Source organism: Oncorhynchus masou, unplaced genomic scaffold (assembly GCF_036934945.1).
Source record: "Oncorhynchus masou masou isolate Uvic2021 unplaced genomic scaffold, UVic_Omas_1.1 unplaced_scaffold_1933, whole genome shotgun sequence".
NCBI classification, from domain to species: domain Eukaryota; kingdom Metazoa; phylum Chordata; class Actinopteri; order Salmoniformes; family Salmonidae; genus Oncorhynchus; species Oncorhynchus masou.
In genome coordinates, this window is record NW_027008429.1 from 39,302 (window position 1) to 61,614 (window position 22,313).

The 22,313-nt window shown below is 42.1% G+C and overlaps 1 pseudogene; it reads left to right on the top strand.

The window, feature by feature from the left end:
- Positions 1–2,409: 2,409 nt before the first annotated feature.
- LOC135532595 (protein ANKUB1-like) overlaps positions 2,410–22,313 on the top strand; it is a 52,747-nt pseudogene continuing 32,843 nt past the window's right edge.

Genomic DNA, 22,313 nt, shown 5'->3' on the forward strand with positions numbered 1-22,313 from the left:
CTTATTTCTATTTCCCGGTATCCGTTAATGCTGGAATTTGCGATTAATACTTTTCTCATGCTGAAACCGGATTAGATACATACCGGTAGTTAAATGTCAAAAATTATTATATTCGCAATGTCATTAAACAACAACAACATAAATAGCTACTACATTTTCGAAACATGATTTTGTCATCAGTTCAGTACCATTTGTTTGATTTTGTGGACCCACGACTAAGCCTTTATCCATGTTAGCTAGTTGCTAGCGATGCTAGTCAGCATATGCTGCTACGTGATAAATAGTTCGCATTAGCGAATTAGCTACCTAGCTAGCCAGCCTAACAAGCTGTCACATCCAGTGGAAACCGATGCAACCCTGCTGCCAAATAAGGGCTAGCTCGATGACCCGTGGTAACAGTGAGGTCCCCATGAGTTTCAAGGCTTTAATAAGTGTTATCGTGCAGAAAAAGCAAATAAAATACTGGTTGATGAGCTAGTTAAATTTAGCAAGACGGATATGACCGTTAACAGCTTGCATGCACAAATGCATGGCGACACATTGAATATAAGTGAAGCAGGCATGCAGAACGAGATCGCCCCACCAAGCCAGATAGAGGGGTACAACAACGCCGGGACACAGAGGCATAGCTCATACAATTATATTTTGTTCCAGTCAATGACAATACATGTTGAAAATAAATACCTGCGTCAAATATTTGGCATTGCATGCTTGTGCAAAGATGGCTTGCATGGATTTTTAAAAAATCCGGTGACCACTAGATGTCCTCGTATATCCACATTTAGATAAAATATACTTGATTTTTCATCAGTACTGTGAATGACAAGCCCACTGAATCGAGTTTAATAATCTTTATACTCAGCAGGTAGAGGCCTTGGTACTTCAAATCAGTGCTTAATTTGAGCCAGAACAGGATCCGGCACCTTTCCGTTCTGGACTGCTTTGTTCCGGAACCTATTTGGCCGAATCCGGTACTCTCTCCTGCCATGAAAAATAATTTTCACTTTTTGCTATGTAACAATTATAATAAAAGCGATCAAAGTTCATTCGAGTTGCCTCTTCGTCAATTATCCTGCCCCCTCATCTCTCCAGAGTTGCACTTCATCATTTGTTTCCTTATAGAATCATAGCTGCATGAAGGGTTCTGGAGGAATTTTCTAAAGTTACGGAATTACTGCTGTCTGTTCAGAAATAAATTATATCATTCATAATAGCCTACGTATGAGAAGCCCTATAATTTAGCTAGAAGCCCTATAATTTAGCTACAGAGGACCAATAGCTTTTATTATCGAGGGAAAAAATTATGTAGACTACCAAAATATTTCAACTCCCAATGCGGTTTTACAAAAAGGCCAACAGAGATTTCCCGGACCCTACAATCTCCAGCTAGCTGCGCATCATTGGGTAAAACTGTTCCCATTTGTGTAACAGGGTTGGTTATGTTTCCACTTGCCAAGGTCGTTTGGTTGGTTATGTTTCTAAAGAAATGTGTATTTAATGTTCAAGCATTGTTATTGGTTAGTTCAACTCTGATGACAATAAGGTGTGTTGTGATTGGCCCCGCTTGCAGATAGGGGTAGATCGCGAACGTCAGGTCTCACCAGTATGAAAATGTGATGCAAAGGGTAGGTCAGGTTATGAATACTGTTTTCTATTTTACAATGTGTACACGTTTGCTGTACGTTACTGATTTATACATGTGTGGGTATATGGTACCTGTTGGTGATTGACGGGCGTTTTGGGATGTGCTTTGGCATATGATTGCTGTAAATAAGTGTGTTAGCTAGCATACACCGATGTAATGGTCACATAAGCCACTGCTAACACAGTTGTCTTCATGCTACAGATTTTGCCATCGACAGCCATCAATACCGTTAAGCCCTGCACAACTAACGTGCTGTTTCCCATTTAACAACAGAAATAAATGCTCAACTGGGACCACTGGCCGAAGTGATTTATATTGAGAAAACACAACGCATGGAGAGTACATATGCATCTGTTCCATGTGCACCTTCTATAAGTGGCTCTACCCAATCAATGCTCTATTATAATAGGTGATCTTTTTTCTCATGAGTTCTGGTACCACAGAACCCCCCCTCTAGCACTCACTCTTTGTTCTGGCACCTCCCAATTTACAAATTAAGCTCTGCTTCAAATTTTTATTTTGCAAGGCAAGTCAGTTAAGAACAAATTCTTATTTTCAATAAAGGCCTAGGAACAGTGGGTTAACTGCCTGTTCAGGGGCAGAATGACAGATTTGTACCTTGTCAGTTCAGGGATTTGAACTTGCAACCTTTCGGTTACTAGTGGTGTCGTGAAGCAGTGTGGTTTGGCTTGGCTGGGTTGTGTTTCGGAGAACGCACGGCTCTTGGCTCTCGCCTCTCCCAAGTCCATATGGGAGTTGTAGCAATGGGACAAGACTGTAACTACCAATTGGATACCACTAAATTGGAAAAAAAGAAAGAAGTCACCTTGGGGGTTTGTGGTATATGGCCAATATACCTCCTCGCTGCGTTGTGCCTAAGAACAGCAGCCCTTGGCTGTGGTATATTGGCCATATACCACACCTCCTTGGGCCTTATTTCTTAATTGTACACAATTGGACACTTTTACAATTATTGAATGGTAAACATTGACATCTGTCTGGGTGGAACACCCTCCATAATGGGTGTCTGTGTGGGACACCCTCCATTACGGCTCCATCAGTGTTGAGCCCTCTCACTCTGATTGTATGGGACACTCAATTACGGCTCCTTGTGTTTCCAATCTTCTTCCTCTGGCAGGATTACTTCCACGTGCAACTGTCAGACGACAAGCAGGTGAGGCACTTCCTGGAGCTGAGCTATGCTGGTGCCATCCTTCGGGACAGCTGGGTCCTGACAGACGCTGGCATCACCCCTAGCAGTGCTGCCTGCTGAAGGTACCAGCCGAACACCTAGCTGTTTCTACCCGTGCTTGAAAATGCATATCAAAGTGAGCTGGCTATTGCTTGAAACAGCTTCATACTATCATTAACATAAAGTGTTTCAGATATAGTGTGGTGATATATGGTATGGTGATTTATAGTGTGCTGATGTATAGTATGGTTATATAGTATGGTTATATAGTATGGTTATATAGTATGATTATATAGTATGATTATATATATATTATGGTGATATAGATTGTGGTGATATATAGTATGGTGATATAATATGGTTATATAGTGTGGTTATATAGTATGATTAGGTGATTTAGTTAATTCAAACAGGTGCCATAAATACAGGTAACGAGTGGAGGACAGAGGAGCATCTTAAAGATGAAGTTACAGGTCTGTGAGAGCCAGAAATCTTGCTTGTTTGTAGGTGACCAAATACTTATTTTCATAATTTGCAAATAAATTCATTAAAAATCCTACAATGTGATTTTTCTGGATTTTTTTATCATTTTGTCTGTCATAGTTGAAGTGTACCTATGATGAAAATTACAGGCCTCTCTCATCTTTTTAAGTGGGAGAACTTGCACAATTGGTGGCTGACTAAATACTTTTTTGCCCCACTGTATAGTGTGGTGGTATATAGTATGGTGATATATAGTATGTTGAGGTCACCCTGCTTGAGACTGCAAGTAATGTTGCCCTTGCTCAACCAAGACCATGGTTATGGTAGAGTGATTGGTTAGTAAGAACACTGCTTTATACTGAGACCATGGTTATGGTAGAGTGATTGGTTAGTAAGAACACTGCTTTATACTGAGACCATGGTTATGGTAGAGTGATTGGTTAGTAAGAACACTGCTTTATACCAAGACCATGGTTATGGTAGAGTGATTGGTTAGTAAGAACACTGCTTTATACTGAGACCATGGTTATGGTAGAGTGATTGGTTAGTAAGAACACTGCTTGCTGATTGTGAAGTGTTGTTGTACAGAGGTCCCTGGGTACATGTCCAGAGCCAGACAGGGACAGAACTCACTCTGTTCCACAAAGTTCTGTGGAAGATTTGCTAATAGAGGAGAGTGTTATGTATCGAAGTACATATTTAACCATCAGAATAATGTTTATTTGTGTTCCTTACTTACACATCCTATCATTGACATAGTCAAAGCTAGACCTTCTGTCAGTCTCTCCTTCTTGCTGGTTGACTAGAGTGGAAATCTATAGTATTGTATGGTTGACCTGGGATAGAGCTGAAATGTGGCCCGATGTAGTGTTGCTTTTGTACCAAACACCCTTACAGTCACAAACCTTTTCCCCATGTCATCGCCTCGACCTCAGTCTGGTGTTCCCTAACAGTATCTGAAGAGTCTGTATACCCAGTGGTGTATAGTACAGTAGAGCACAGCAGAGTACAGTAGAGCACAGCAGGCTGTATAGTAGGAGAAGAAGATGCCCTTTGGGTTCATTGAAATACATATTCATAATATTTCAGATTAACAATTTAATCTGCACCCAGATTAGTAGAACAAAACTTCAATTTAATTTTCACCCAGATTAGATTATGTTTTCAATTTAATCTGCACCCAGATTAGTTTCCTCAAATTTAATTTTCAGACCCAGATTAGTGTTCAATAATGATAGAACAAAACTCAGTACAGAAACACATGAATTGCCAGAAAATGTTGTTACAAATTTGAGCCAGGGATGCTGGAGATGCTTCCAACAGTTGGTAGATTATGGTGGACCATTCATGATAAACAGGAAATGTGTAAAAAAAAACAGCCATTGCAGTTCTTGTCACCTGGATCAAAGCACTTAAATATTTTGTCTTGCCCATTCACCCTCTGAATGGCACATGCCTCAATCAAGGCTTAAAAATCCTTCTTTAACCTGTCCGCTCCCCTTCATCTACACTGAAGTGGATTTAACAAGTGACATCATGAAGGGATCATAGCTTTCACCTGGATTCACCTGGTCAGTCTTTGGCATGGAAAGAACAGGTGTTCATAATGTTTTGTTTACTCAGTGTATAAACACAACGTAGGTATTTATGTAAAACAAGTGAATTTACTGTATGTCCATGGTCTTATACTTCAGCGGGAGCCGGTGGTGCGTGTGTTCAGTGCCGTGACGGGGGAGACCCTCTCAGTCTTGGGCACTGTGTTTCTCCTGAGTACGTCTGTGGCCAGGCTCATGACCCTGGTGTCCCAGCAGTGTGGGCTTCCCGTCAGCTCCTTCAGACTGAGCTCTCCCACCGGCCTGCAACTCTACGACTGCAACCGGCTGCACGACTACGCCATTGACCTGGGTATGGCCTTCCTTGTGCAGTAGATCAATGGTCCTCTGGCTCAACACCTTATGGATGTAACACAGAGACAAATGGACTGTATGGAACACATTCTTGGTTCATGGCAACCAGGAGGACAACCTGCATGTGTCTCTGTCTCCCAGGGGCTACTCTACGGTTGGACACCTGGGATGGGTGGGCGGAGTTCCTCAGAGGCTGCTTCCTGGGACACAGACTGACCGTCCAACGACACCTGTCTAGGGAGAGACCTGTGATGAGGTCAGAATACACATCTACACACTGAACTGTATGATAGACTTACTATCAACAGTGATGGTACTGAACCTTTATATAGCTTACAATGATGGTACTGAACCTTTATAACTTACAATGATAGTACTTTATATAGCTTACAATGATAGTACTGAACCTTTATATACTTACAATGATGGTACTGTATATAGCTTACAATGATAGTACTGAACCTTATATAGCTTACAATGATAGTACTGACCCTGTATATAGCTTACAATGATAGTACTGACCCTGTATATAGCTTACAATGATAGTACTGACCCTGTATATAGCTTACAATAATGGTACTGACCCTGTATATAGCTTACAATGATAGTACTGACCCTGTATATAGCTTACAATGATAGTACTGACCCTGTATATAGCTTACAATAATGGTACTGACCCTGTATATAGCTTACAATGATAGTACTGACCCTGTATATAGCTTACAACTGACCCTGTATATAGCTTATATGTAGCTTATTAGCTTATTGTTTTTTTCCTTCTTCGTTTTTCTCTTACCCTGATATTTATTACTGCATTGTGGGAAAGAGCTTGCAAGTAAGCATTTTACTGTACTGTTTTATAACCCACTGTATCTTGTGAACTTGACAAAAAAAACTTGAAACGTGTTATAAATACATTGATTCTGTATTATTCCAGGTTCCAGCTCTGGGTGGCACTCTACATCGCTGCTTCTCTGGGCCACCTGGACCTGGCCGGCTGGCTGCTGGAGAGGGGGGTGCGTGTCATTGAGCCGGTGGGGGTTCACCCTTACCGTGAGTGGTGCCACCAGACGGCCCACCCCGACGTCGCCAAGTGTCCCGCTGTCGCCTCCATCGAGCGCGGCCAGCTCACCATCCTCAAACTCTTTATCGCCAGCAGCGTTCTGACCCTTGCCTGTCGGGATCCCCAGGGTCGTGACCCCTGAGGATCGCCCTCCAGTATGGCCACAGGGAGTGTGTGCATCACCTGGCCACCAAGCTGTGCTCTGTGGTGGTCCTCCCAGGTATGGCCCTGCCCATGCGGACATACCTCCAGATAAAGGGCTGGGTGAGGCTGGGGCAGAGGAGGGCAGCATCCAGGCACTGCATGGGCCTCAACAGGGCTCCGTTCAGGACCAGGGTGGGCGACACGGTCCTGGTGGACGGCTTCACCCTCCCCAAGATGTCCTCCAAGCCCAGGAGGAGTGAGGCCAAGGCGGGTATCAGGGTGATGTCCACAGCCTCTCGACGTTTGATCCCCATCAACTGCCCATCTCATGTATCCTGCCCGCTCCGCGCCCTGGCATCCCAGGATAAACCTCTTCAACTACCGAAGCTCCACCCTGTGGCCACGAGGGATGAAAGAGAGAAGAAGAGGGGGAAGAAGAGGGGATGTGGAGGGAAGGGATGTGAGGAGGATGAGAGTGGGGATCAGAACAGCAACCAATGGAGGAGCAGAGTCCCGCTCCCGCCCATTTCCAGAGACACCAATCTCAGACCTGTGTTTGCCTCACCAAACTCCGCCCAGATCCTCACCACCTCACTGGAGGCCTTTCCTCTCCACTGCGACCGCACACCCAGAGAAAACGCCATATACTGTTTGGCCTTGGCCAGGTTAGTCCAAGTTTAACTGACAGCTACGGTGAATATGAATATTTCTCTGGAGGTTTCTTTTGAAAGGTGTGAATACTGTCAGAAGAAGCCTCCTATAATCAGTGTTTGGTGGGGGGGGGGACACATGTAAAAGCTGTTTACACACTTTTTATTTTATTTTGTTCAAGCATTTACCCACCTTTTGTGGAAGATGCATTGAAAGTAGAGGGAGCGTTACTTCTTTAATCCTGAACGGCAATCAGCATTTACCAGTCAATGTTTTTACCACTACATCACTGCCTATGATATACCCTTATCCTCCCTGAATAGATTTCAGTACAAACAAATCATGAGCCAACCATCATGCTTAGAAGGTACATAGTCAAATCAAATCAACTCAAACTTTGTCACATGCGCTGAATACAACAAGTGTAGATCTTTCCGTGAAATACTTTACTTACAAACCCTTAACAAACAGTGCAGTTCAAGAAGAGTTGAAGAGAATATTTACCCAATAAACTAAACCCCAAGCCATTAGACTGCTGAACAGCAAATACCCCCAAGCCACCAGACTGCTGAACAGCTTCTCCCCAAGCCATTAGACTGCTGAACAGCTTCTACCCCCAAGCCATTAGACTGCTGAACAGCTTCTACCCCAAGCCATTAGACTGCTGAACAGCTTCTACCCCCAAGCCATTAGACTGCTGAACAGCTTCTACCCCCAAGTCATTAGACTGCTGAACAGCTTCTACCCCAACAAGACTGCTGAACAGCTTCTACCCCCAAGCCATTAGACTGCTGAACAGCTTAATTAAATGGCCATGCACTAGACTGCTAACCCCTTTGTTATTGATGTATTTTTACCCCTAATTGTTTTCCACTGACTCTCTTGAATTGGCTCGATGCACTTCACTACACTCTACCCACACTTTCACTGTGCTGAACTTTCACACTAGCTGCTGACTCTGGCCAGGACAGTGCTCAGCACATTGTTTATTATCTACCAGTCATTGATCCTGCATTAGTCACTTTTAAACTTACCTACATGGACATACTGTATTGTGTCATACCCGCACCCACCCATGCACATTGACTACTGGTACTCCTTGTATATAGCCTTGTTATTGTGTTACTATTTAGAAAATATTTTCTTTTAACTCTGCATTGTTGGGAATGGGCTCGTAAATAAAGCATCTCACAGTTGTTTTCGGCGTATGTGACCAATACGATTAGATTTTCATCTGAACAAATGAATGCTCTCGTTGTTATAATGAGTAATTTATTTAATTAATTTGGTTTTCCTTGAAGATTTGAATGGGCTGGGAAAGCCTTTCGTGATGGATCTCGACAATCTGGTGAAAAGGGAGGGTTTGCGACTCTTCTCTTCAAGTGGGAAGGACGATGCGATATCATAAATTCCCTCTGGAGAAAAGGAGCCATGAGATGTTGTCATCGTCTCTGCAACGAAAGACCATCCAGCATGCCATCAATTTACATTTTACTAATTTATCAGACACTGTTATCCAGAGAGACTTACAAGGAGCAATTAGGATGAAGTGCCTTGCTCAAGAGCACATTGACAGATTTTGCCTCGTGAACTCAGGGATTCTGAACCAGCAACCTATCGGTTACTGGCCCAACCTCTTAACCCACTAGGCTACCACCCAGCCCACAGTACAGTATGTCATAGGTAACAACTCAGAGGAGTACAATGTCTTTCCAAATGAATTAGTGGAATGGTAAAGGGATAATGTCTCAGTCTTGACTGAGCAGCAGCCTAAACAACAGCAGGGCTTACCTGTAAAGTACACAGTAGGGGAAATGTTCTGAGGCTGGTACTCCAGAGACTCTTGAGGACAGAGGTTCTTACTAACTTTCTTGGAACCCTGGTTGGTGGGAAAAGGCACATTAAAACAAACTGAAAAATGTTCGATATCTTAAAGTACAGCATATCAATTGCAAAGAAGCAGTGCAATGCCATGACACAAAGAATCATATATCTCATAAAAGGTCAACAGCAGTGTTATTCATGAAAGATGTATGTGTACTATACCTTTGTGTTAAAGGTGAGGACCTGCTCTCCAGTACTGCTGATGGTATCCCTTTCCAAATCAAACACGCCTTCTACAATGTCACTGGTGGCCACGCTGGTAGCGGACTCAAAATAACATTTAGCAGTGGCTTTGGTGATCATTTGAAGAATGACCATGCAAGTAGAAGTCTTTGGATCGTTCTGGACTGAAACATCAAAGTTTATATTTTCATACTCATCTGACCACTGTCTCAGGAAGCCCTTCACTGTCTCTTCAGCAAATATCTGGAGAAGCTGAGAGGAGAGCTCCTTGGATATGGCACATTGTTCCTTTCCCCATTTCAGCCTTGAAAGAATGGAGTCTGAAGCACTTTTGGCTGCTTCCAATGTTAAGACCTGTGGAGTGCTGTGGCTGTCCTGAAGGGCTATCACTTTATCCACCAATTCATGGCTGAAAATGTGGATGGTCCAAGTGGAAATGATTTTTCTCAATTTCCTAACAGCAGATCGGAGGTCGTCAAGATGTGAAGCACCCTGTCCATCTTCCTGTGTGTTCTCAACACTTTCCACCATAATGTCCACTACCACCCCAGCAGCTTGCCTGACTTTGTCCACAAAGGTTACAGGAAGTAAGTCCTCTGTGTGAAAGAAGTCCTCAATGATTGTGTTTCTAACAATGGGAAAGTCAATCTGAGCAGGAAACTCAGTGGGGATGGGAGTCCCGGGTAAGGCAAAGTGCCATTTCGACTGCCTTAATTTTGAAATAGGTGTTAGAGAGATGGAGGAGCGTGAAGAAGAGGTATTTCTTGTATTTTGGCTGTCAGCACTCCGACAACGGATCGTGTCAATATCCTCCAGCATGGATCCTGAGAGCTCAGTGGTTTTAGGTAGTAATTTGTGCGGAATGTCCACACAGGCATCGTTTCCACCAGGTGTAACACTGCTCTGGTTGACCTCAAGATGGCCGAGACTTGCTCTTTGTGATGCAGGACTACTTTGATATGTAAAGATTTGGATTGAACCAAGTGTTGTGTCTGATCTTTGAAGATCTTTTCTGAGAAACTCCGTAATCTTACTTTGCAGACTGTAGTAGATGTTACGAGCAACAGACCAGATCCTTTTCTCAGAAACCTGTCCAGTGGTGAGCAGGGAGGTTCCAGATACCATGTCAGATGATTGGGTGGTCTGGGTGAGCTCCTGCTGGTCTTTCACCATGGTTTGTATAATATCAGTAGATGTGGTGGATGTAGATACAGACTGAAGGTACTTATCTGTTGTACCTTCCTCCACAATGTTAAATGATCTAGAGAGGACCTCACTCACTCCTTTCTCAGCTTTGGTTTGGAACTCATGACTAGAGAGTTTTTGGAGGCTCTTTGTTGAAAGACTGTGGGAAGATGCAATGCCTTTGGAGGCAGCCGTGCTGCAATCTAGACTTACTGGAGAGGTTCGCTCAGGAGAACCTTGGAGACGTTCAAACATGTCTTCACATGGTGTTGGGGACCTTGACAAGGAGATGTCCTTCAGCTGAGACAGAACACCACCTACCAACATGTTGACCTCAAGGGACATATCAGATATTTTCTTTCCTACTGTGGAGAAGCAAGGTGCATTTGATGTCTGATCCTCGCATGAGGTCAAGATTGTTGAAATGACCTCTTTGGTACTATTGGTCAGTAGAGCCTCGTCTGTTTCAGTCCAGAGAAGTTTTGAACTCTCGCTGACACCCCTGTGTAGAGCCACTTCAAGGTTCAAACTGCGCAAGTGAGGCACACTCTTACTAGCTTGCCTCAAGTCCTGGCTTGCCAAACAAATACTCCTTAGTCCCAAGATGTCCAGAGTCCTCTGTGGGTATATGACTAGACATTCTGCTCAGCATGTCTGACCTCCGCTGATGAATGATGAAGTCCTTTAATGTCTTCTTAATATTGTTATATAAACTAGTGGTAGCAGACCAGATCCTGCTCTGTAGCTTTTGTGCATTTTCCTGGAGGTCAGGTTCTCTCTCCTCTACTTCTGCAGGTTGCGCCGAGCTCTGCAGGTCTTCCACAAATGTGTCAATGATGCCAAAGGCAGCAGAATCCGCACAAATATCCTTTGACCATGTGTACTGGTTTTGAATGGAACAAGACCTGGATGCTACAGAATAAGCAGGCTTTGCACTAGTTAAGCTACTGGTGGACTTTTTAACTAGGAACTCACTCACTGCTTGAGTGGCATTTCTCTTAAATTCCTCACTTGAGAGTTTTCTAATACAATCTAACAGACTGGTCAAAGAAGCTGTGGCCTTACTTCTGCTGTCCTCAATTTGACAGGGGAACTCACATACTATTGGTGATGAGGCCCTGGAATGGGAGATATCCCCAAGCTGAGCCAGAACACCCTCTACAAATTTTCTCTCTCAATAGAGAAGTCTGATCCTTTTTCTCCAACAGTGTACAGGGGGTCCTCCTTTGACATCTCAGTGTTGTACAAGACCAGAAGCTCTGAGATGACTTCTTTGGTGCAAGTTGTCAGAAGGAGCTTGCTTTCTTCTGACTCAGTTTGTGCCCAAAGAAGTTTTGAGCACTCACTTAGGCCTCTTTGTAAAGTAACTTCACCAGTGGACTCTGGCAACTGAGGCTCACTCTTACTGGGCCTATATTTCATGTCTAAGCAAGGAAGTGGAACTGTCTCCTTAAACTCAGCATTTGTGATGTTGTCATCAGATGTGACAATACTCTTTAAGGCACATCGCTGAAGCTTGCCGAAATAATCTTTCAAGTTGTTTTGGATGCTGTGGTAAATGTGAACAGCAGCAGACCAGGCACTCTTCTGTTGGGGACTCTCTTCAGATTCAGCCAAGGACTTCATATCTGACACGAAAGTCTTAACAACTACTGACGCTGCTGAGCCCACTGGGTGAATTGACTCTGTCTTTACAATGCCAGACAATGTTTGACCTGATACAGCACCTGTTAACTCAGACTGAATGACTGAACTAGGAAAGCTCAAACTACTGACTTTTTTGGCAAGAACTCCACTCACTGCTTGTATTGCTGATGTTTGAAACTCCCGGCTGGAGAGTTTTTGGATGCTCTTAGATGTGAGCGTGCAGGAGGAACCAGATTCACCAATATTGTAGCTGCTCTCGTATTTCCTTATCAGGGCATCAAGATCCTCAATGAAGCCAACATGCGATGCCAAAAACGTGATCTTGTCCTTCAGATCTTTCAGCAAATTCTGTTTGTTCTCGTCAACAAAAGCCACCATTGTGTCAGAGATGGTGGTCATGACTTGCCCTGTTAGACTCTTGCTCTCTTGGTCAACTTTTTCAAGTTTAGCAGCCAGCTCTCTCACCATGCTCTCAGTCACCTTGGTCTGTGAGTCTCCCCTTACCGGTGTCACTAGAGAGGTTTGACTTGCGGAGGCACTCTTAACGACCACTGATAAGGCCGACTTGACATCTTTAGCCAACTCTGCCATTACAGCAGGGGTTAGCATCATAGAGCCTGCACTTCCAGATGGAGAATTGGACATGCATGCAAGTTTGGAGAGAGATCCTTGCAGGCTGTCCTGCACACAGGTGACGAGGGTGTCCTCTGAGACACCTAAGAGGACTTGTAGCGTCTCAGAGTTGGTTGTTTTCTTCTGCACATCAGACAGAGAGGTTAGAGTCCTTGGAAAAAAAAACAGAAATCATCAAAGTCAAACAAATAATATGTAAGGCTGTGATGCACATTCAGTGTGTCAAATACATCTGCACCATTGAAAACAATGAGGAAAACGCTGCTGTTTCTCTGAGAAAAAACCTTAGTGTGATGTCAGCCTAACTGCTTAATTTCTAAAGCCCAATTAAATGTTTTTTTTGTATAAGTCATTTGTATTGAAACTGGCCTGTAGATATCTATCTATCCTGGCAATATCTATCCTCTACAAAAATCCAAATTGCTATAAACTTCAAATACTGTAACTTCTAATAACTTCAAGGACAATCATAAATACAAGGCAGTTTGAAGAAATGTTAAAGGGAAATTTCTAAATGTTTCAACTTCATATTCATCATCTCCAGCACCACCCCAACATCAGCATATGTGAAAAACGGGCATTTCTATGTTTTGTAGTAAAAAAGAAAGAGGAAGATAAGTGTTTTCTATGACATCATCAACCAATTAGTAGGCAATGCCTACTCATAATTGGTTAAAATCACACGATGCACACTGATGATGTCATTAGAATCTAGAGCTGAGCATTTAACCAACATTTTTGTTATTTTTCGGTTTTTAAACAACTAATTGACCAACGTCGGCTCAATTATTTGAATTCCATATAGTTAATTGTTTTCTTCTTCTGTGAGCTCGATGCTCAGTTTCTGTAGAGATAAATCAGATCAAGCACGAACTATGCAATGTAGTAGGGAGTTGTAGTTTCCAACAGGCCAATATTCTACATAGTTTAGCACAGAAAATATGGCAATTAATTCCCATAATCCATTGCACGCCCACTTACTTGTCCACTCTGTGTGGAGCAGATACGGAAACCTCATTGACTGAGACGGAGAGACGAGAGAATGCATGAGAGAGATAAAAAGCAGTTGCGTTGCGAGGATTCTCTACCTGGAAATACATGATCTAAGTGATTGACAGTTGGTGTTCAGCGGTCATAAAAGTAGGTCTTATTTACTTAGAAGAACTACTAAAATAGTGATTTTGTCAGACAGGATAAGCAGCAGCTCTATAGAGATGAGTTGATGACTTGGAATGAAATAATAAAGTCATCAAATAAATATTTTATATGAGAAAGTAAATGATGGTTGATAAGTCATAAACAGTAATGGACAGTCACTACCATCATGGGACTTTTATTCATTGTTTTATTATGTGTTGTTACAGCATTCAACACACAAAATCCATAGTGCATTCAATGTCTAAAAAAAGTATTGAAATCCAAAACCGTGATTATTTTTTAAATATTTGAATCCAAACCAAACCAACCTCAAAAAGCACTAATTTCTCAGCACTATTGGAAACAGTTACGTCCCTCTATATTTTTTTTTACTACAAAGCATGGAAATGTGTCATTTTCACATATGGTGATGCTGGAGATGAATATGAAGTTGTTAAATTTCCCTTTAAGAACATACCTCATGGCCCCCTTGGGCAGGTAGCTTCCACTGCCCTTAGTCAGGTAAATCTCCTTGAACTTAAGTTGTGATTCCTGCTCTTCTTCCTCTTCCTGCTTAATACAGTTGGAGGAAGGGTAGGGAGTCGGGATGCGAAAGCTATTGTAAGACTTTCGACTGCCTGGCCTCTTAGGTACACCAGCCTCAGTAAATCTCACGCGGGACTTGGTGTTAGTCTTATCGTCTAACAGACTGGTGAGTGACGCTGTGAGAGATCTCTGTGACAATGGAGAGGAGGCAGCATCTTGGATGCCCAGTAGTTCGTAAAGACCTGGGATGATGATCTGCATCAGCTTGTCCGATAAAAACTGGACAATCCTCAGACACAAGCCGGCAAGCTGTTGTTTTGTCAGCTGTATTCCAGAAACAGAAGAAGTGTTTTAAAATGTTGCATAGTGCGTCTTTCAAAAGCTTATGAACAAGGTTAAACATTAGGCAGAGTTTTCATGGTAATCTAATTAAATTGTCAGTAACATGATCTTACCGGGTCAAACATGCCCTCACGAATCCCCCTCCATTGCCTGAAAACAATATTGTTATAAATGTTGTCATATCAGGATGCGTGACAGAATTGTTTTTATTTAATTATTTGCCTGATCGTGAAGTTATACTTGCTTTGTGTCAGTTGTTTTGGCAAAATTGCAATGTGACAACTTTTCTAGCACTGAACATTTTTTTCCGATTAATCTGTTTCTAATTTGATCCTATTTCCTTGAAGGTGTGATAGTACCAAAGAAAACAGAACATACTTCTCAGTTAGGTTTTGAAGGAAGTCCATAAGTGTCTGATGTTCCACATTGTTGAGCTTCCCCTCTTCTGTGGTTTCCATCACTGAGGTTGCTCTGCTCCTGGTAGAATTGCTCTGCTCCTGGTAGAAATGTAATTATATTGCAAATAATCAAACTTAATATACAACAAATATCATACTGAAATGATTATTAACTGTTAAAGAGTGGAGGAGCATTGGCAACGTTGGGCCAATTAAACAACTGCAACACAACAGAGATGGTTGTGGTACGTCAACATTGCCAATGATAGCGTCACTATAACTTTTTATTGGATTAATGTTGTAATATGAAATGACAAGGTCAACTTACCATCTCATTGACAGCTTCAGAGGTCAGGTGGTCATCCATCACACAGACAGGCAGGTCTAGAGACTGGGACAAGGCTCTATGGTCATAACCAGGAGAGAATGGAAATAACATCAGAGCAGTCCCAATGGCAGAATCTAACCACTCTCTTCATGTCAAAGACTCACTCACTCATTTGCTTTGAAAAACCTACCCCTTAGAATGACCGATATTAACACTGAATAATTTTGTTATTAAGAGATCTCTCAATAATAATTCTCACAATAGCATATTGGTAGTAGTCAGTGACATATTAAAGCTAAGCAGGGCTGGGTGAGTTAAAACCCTGGATGGGGTTAAGATCCTGGGCTGAGGTGCTGCCCAGCCTATTGTTTTTTTCTGAAAGTTATATAATGTTTAAAATCTGACATGGTTTCAAAGGTACAAATTCAACCTATTTTATACAAGGTTTGGCTATGCTGAATTTAGTTTAAAATGATGACATCATCCTGTGGTTGAAATTTCACCCTCAAAACAACAGTTAGGCCTATACCCCATCTATATTAGGCCCCCCCGTAGTGGTTAGAGCACACACACACACACTTTACATTTGACCAATATGTATGAACAGCCACCAGCCCTAAAGCATGAACATGTAAAATAAAATTTTTTTTGCTAGAAAATGTGGATTAGGAGAAGAAAAATTATCCTTTTCGCTAGTTTCATCTAAATGGAAGGGCAACATGACATTGACAAACTTTGTCATATCTGCTTTCACCGGGATTTAAAAACCCAGGCTTTCCTAAAATGTTTACCTCAGCCAGTTTAGAACCCAGGTGTGTCTACAAAACACATGCACTCCTGCATAAGGTTCATGGCTTGCCTATTGTTTTATCCCAGTACAAGAGGGGCAACTGGATTCAGGATTAAACACAAGCAGTCTTTAAGGTATATCTTATTACAGTTTAGGCCTACCTTATTATTTTCTTCCATCTGGCAATATCGTTTTAAGGAATGAAATCTGTTTTGTTGCTAGTATTATTAGTAACTGTAGGAAAATACAGCTGTAGAGTACAAGAATCAGCTACTTTCTGAAGGGAAGCCAAGCTCATAAGCAATTTAGAACCTACAGACAATTATGACAACATTGGAACGCATGAATGTGTCACAAACGCCTTGTGGTCACATGTTATTTTAGGGCGTGGCTCCGCATTCGTGACCGGTTCTCTTATTTCTATTTCCCGGTATCCGTTAGTGCTGGAATTTGCGATTAATACTTTTCTCATGCCGAAACGGGATTAGATACATACTACTACAATTTCGAAACATGATTTTGTCATCAGTTTCGTACCATTTGTTTGATTTTGTGGATCCACGACTAGACTTTATCTATGTTAGCTAGTTGCTAGCGACGCTCGTCAGCATAGGCTGCTACGTGATTAACAGTTCGCGTTAGCGAATTAGCTACCTAGCTAGCCAGCCTAACAAGCTGTCACATCCAGTGGAAACCGATGCAACCCTGCTCCCAAATAAGGGCAAGCTCCATGACCCGTGGTAACAGTGAGGTCCCTATGAGTTTCAAGGCTTTAATAAGTGCTATCGTGCAGAAAAAGCGAATAAAATACTGGTTGATGAGCTAGCTAAATTAGCTAGCAAGACGGGTATGACCGTTAACAGCGTGCATGCACAAATGCATGACGACACATTGAATATAAGTGAAGCAGGCATGCAGAACGAGATCGCCCCACCAAGCCAGATAGTAGAGGGGTGCAACAACGCCGGGACACAGGCATAGCTCATACAATTATATTTTGTTCCAGTCAATGACAATACATGTTGAAAAATAAACACCTGCGTCAAATATATGGCATCGCATGCTTGTGCAAAGATAGCTTGCATGAATTAATTTAAAAAATCCGGTGACCACTAGATGGCCTCGTATATCCACATTCAGATCAACTATACTTGATTTTTCATCAGTACTGTGAATGACAAGCCCACTGAATCTAGTTTAATAATCTTTATACTCAGCAGGTAGAGGCCTCGGTACTTCAAATCAGTGCTTAATTTGAGCCAGAACAGGATCCGGCACCTTTCCGTTCTGGACTGTTTTGTTCCGGAACCTATTTGGCTGAATCCGGTACCTCTTGTGCCATGAAAAATAATTTTCACTTTTTGCTATGTAACAATTATAATAAAAGCGATCAAAGTTCATTCGAGTTGCCTCTTCGTCAATTATCCTGCCCCCTCATCTCTCCAGAGTTGCACTTCATCATTTGTTTCCTTATAGAATCATAGCTGCATGAAGGGTTCTGGAGGAATTTTCTAAAGTTACGGAATTACTGCTGTCTGTTCAGAAATAAATTAAATCATTCATAATAGCCCAATACGTCATGAGAAGCCCTATAATTTAGCTACAGAGGACCAATAGCTTCTTTTTTAAATAGCCGAGCTGCGGATTGTAGCCCAATAACAAAGAATAGCCTACAGTCGGGAACGTGAGGCAAATCTGTCAGTGAAAAAACAGCACGCAGACAAAACAGGCCTTTTGCAATATTTCAAATACAATCGAGGGAAAACACAGGTTGAAAAGCAATGACTCTTGCTGAAAAGATAAGACTATGCTGTAGACTACCAAAATATTTGATCAACTCCCAAACATTGTTTTACAAAACAGAGAAAGGGAGAGATAGGCTTTTGACACGAGCGCATCGACAATCTCCAGCCAGTGAGCTGCGCATCATTGGGTGAGTCAGTGAAACTGGAAAGCATTTTTAGGACTAATTTCCTCCTCATATTGTAGTCTACTATATGTTTCTCCACAAACCTAGGCCTATAGGCTATTGATGGATTCAAGACAAGGTCGTTTTTATTGATCTCAGATACTAAGTTTGTCAGTGTCAAAGTAGCCTGCCATTTCGATCATTTGTGCGGATTAAAAAAAGATGATGCCAAAGTCTCCAGTCATGTAAAATTATGTAGAATTGCACGAAATGCGGTTTTAAAAAGGCCAACACTTTCCCGGACCCTAGGCTACTAAAACTGTTCCCCGTGTGTGTAACAGGGTTGGTTATGTTTCCACTTGCCTCTAAAGAAATGTGTATTTAATTTTCAAGCATTGTTATTGGTTAGTTCAACTCTGATGACAATAAGGTGTGTTGTGATTGGCCCCGCTTGCAGATAGGGGGAGATCGCGAACGTCAGGTCTCCCCAGTATGAAAATGTGATGCAAGGTGTAGGTCAGGTTATGAATACTGTTTTATATTTTACAATGTGTACAAGTTTGCTGTACGTTACTGATTTATACATGTGTGGGTATATGGTACCTGTTGGTGATTGACGGGCGTTCTGGGATGTGCTTTGGCATATGATTGCTGTAAATAAGTGTGTTAGCTAGCATACACCGATGTAATGGTCACATAAGCCACTGCTAACACAGTTGTCTTCATGCTACAGATTTTGCCATCGACAGCCATCAATACCGTTAAGCCCTGCACAACTAACGTGCTGTTTCCCATTTAACAACAGGTATTTACACGTTATATTTTGTATTGTATTTTTGAATTTTGTTCGCCCAGTATGAAAATGTGATGCAAGGGATTTTGCCATCGACAGCCATCAATACCGTTAAGCCCTGCACAACTAACGTGCTGTTTCCCATTTAACAACAGAAATAAATGCTCAACTGGGACCACTGGCCGAAGTGATTTATATTGAGAAAACACAACCCATGGAGAGTACATATACATCTGTGCCTTCTATAAGTGGCTCTACCCAAATGTGATGATATGCGTTCAATGCTCTATTATAATAGGTGATCTTTTTTCTCATGAGTTCTGGTACCACAGAACCCCCCCTCTTGCACCCACTCTTTGTTCTGGCACCTCCCAATTTACAAATTAAGCTCTGCTTCAAATTTTTATTTTACAAGGCAAGTCAGTTAAGAACATATTCTTATTTTCAATAAAGGCCTAGGAACAGTGGGTTAACTGCCTGTTCAGGGGCAGAATGACAGATTTGTACCTTGTCAGTTCAGGGATTTGAACTTGCAACCTTTCGGTTACTAGTGCAACTTGTGTTTCATGTGAGCCTGGTTGCATCCCTCCCAGTGTCATGGAGCAGTGTGACTTGGCTTGGCTGGGTTGTGTTTCGGAGGACGCACGGCTCTCTCGCCTCTCCCAAGTCCATATGGGAGTTGTAGCAATGGGACAAGACTGTAACTACCAATTGGATACCACTAAATTGGAAAAAAAAAAGAAGTCACCTTGGGGGTTTGTGGTATATGGCCAATATACCTCCGCGTTGCGTTGTGCCTAAGAACAGCCCTTGGCCGTGGTATATTGGCCATATGGCCACACCTCCTTGGGCCTTATTTCTTAATTGTACACAATTGGACACTTTTACAATTATTGTATGGTAAACATTGACATCTGTCTGGGTGGAACACCCTCCATAATGGGTGTCTGTGTGGGACACCCTCCATTACGGCTCCATCAGTGTTGAGCCCTCTCACTCTGATTGTATGGGACACTCAATTACGGCTCCTTGTGTTTCCAATCTTCTTCCTCTGGCAGGATTACTTCCACGTGCAACTGTCAGACGACAAGCAGGTGAGGCACTTCCTGGAGCTGAGCTATGCTGGTGCCATCCTTCGGGACAGCTGGGTCCTGACAGACGTTGGCATCACCCCTAGCAGTGCCATCTGCTGCCTGCTGAAGGTACCAGCCGAACACCTAGCTGTTTCTACCCGTGCTTGAAAATGCATATCAAAGTGAGCTGGCTATTGCTTGAAACAGCTTCATACTATCATTAACATAAAGTGTTTCAGATATAGTGTGGTGATATATAGTATGGCGATATATAGCATGGTGATATATAGTGTGGTGATATATATTATGGTTAAATAGTATGGTTATATAGTATGATTATATAGAGTGTGGTAATATACAGTATGGTGATATAGTATGGTTATATAGTATTATTATATAGTATGGTTAAATAGTATGATTAGGTGATTTAGTTAATTCAAACAGGTGCCATTAATACAGGTAACGAGTGGAGGACAGAGGAGCCTCTTACAGGTCTGTGAGAGCCAGAAATCTTGCTTGTTTGTAGGTGACCAAATACTTATTTTCCACCATAATTTGCAAATAAATTCATTAAAAATCCTACAATGTGATTTTTCAGGATTTTTTTTCTCATTTTGTCTGTCATAGTTGAAGTGTACCTATGATGAAAATTACAGGCCTCTCTCATCTTTTTAAGTGGGAGAACTTGCACAATTGGTGGCTGACTAAATACTTTTTTGCCCCACTGTATAGTGTGGTGGTATATAGTATGGTGATATATAGTATGTTGAGGTCACCCTGCTTGAGACTTAAAGTAATGTTGCCCTTGCTCAAGACCATGGTTATGGTGGAGTGATTGGTTAGTAAGAACACCAAGACCATGGTTATGGTAGAGTGATTGGTTAGTACAGCTTTAACGAGACCATGGTTATGGTAGAGTGATTGGTTGCTGCTTTATACCGAGACCATGGTTATGGTAGAGTGATTGTTAGTGAACTTTATACTGAGACCATGGTTATGGTGGAGTGATTGGTTGTAAGAACACTGCTTTATACCGAGACCATGGTTATGGTAGAGTGATTGGTTAGTAAGAACTGCTTTATACTGAGACCATAGTTATGGTAGAGTGATTGGTTAGTAAGAACACTGCTTCGTGAGTGTGAAGTGTTGTTGTACAGAGGTCCCTGGGTACATGTCCAGAGCCAGACAGGGACAGAACTCACTCTGTTCCACAAAGTTCTGTGGAAGATTTGCTAACAGAGGAGAGTGGTTATGTATCTAAGTACAAATTTAACCATCAGAATAATGTTTATTTGTGTTCCTTACTCCTTACTTACACATCCCATCATTGACATAGTCAAAGCCAGACCTTCTGTCGGTCTCTCCTTCTTGCTGGTTGACTAGAGTGGAAATCTATAGTATTGTATGGTTGACCTGGGATAGAGCTGAAATGTGGCCCGATGTCGTGTTGCCTTTGTACCAAACACCCTTACAGTCATAAACCTTTTCCCCATGTAATCGCCTCGACCTCAGTCTGGTGTTCGCTAACAGTATCTGAAGAGTCTGTATACCCAGTGGTGTATAGTACAGTAGAGCACAGCAGACTACAGTAGAGCACAGCAGAGTACAGTAGAGTACAGTAGAGCACAGCAGGCTGTATAGTAGGAGAAGAAGATGCCCTTTGGGTTCATTGAAATACATATTCATAATATTTCTGTTAACAATTTAATCTGCACCCAGATTAGTCCTCAATTTAATTTTCACCCAGATTAGTGTTCAATTTAATCTGCACCCAGATTAGTGTTCAATGTGATAGAACAAAACTCAGTACAGCACATGAATTAGAACATGTTGTTACAAATTTGAGCCACGAGATGGTGGTAGATTATAAGTTTAAATAGCATGGACCTTTGATTTGTCTCTGGATAGAAATTGCCCTTGGGCACAGATCTAGGATCAGTTTACTCTCACCAAATCCTAACCTTTACCATTAGCAGTAAAAACACAAACCAGACCTAAGATCAGTGCAAAGGAGCCACTTCATCTTACCCCTGTAATTATATGACTCCTAACTTATATATACTGAGTGTACCAAACATGAGAAACACCTTCTTAATATTGAGTTGCACCCGCCTTTTGCCATCTGAACAGCCTCAATTCGTTGGGGCATGGACTCTACAAGGTGTTTGAAAGCGTTCCCCAGGGATGCTGGCCCATGTTGACTCCAATGCTTCCAACAGTTGTGCCAAGTTGGCTGGATGTTCTTTGGGTGGTGGACCATTCATGATACACACAGGAAACTGTTGAGTGTGAAAAACCCCAGCAGCATTGCAGTTCTTGACACAAACCGGTGCACCTGGCACCTACTACCCCATTCAAAGGCACTTAAATATTTTGTCTT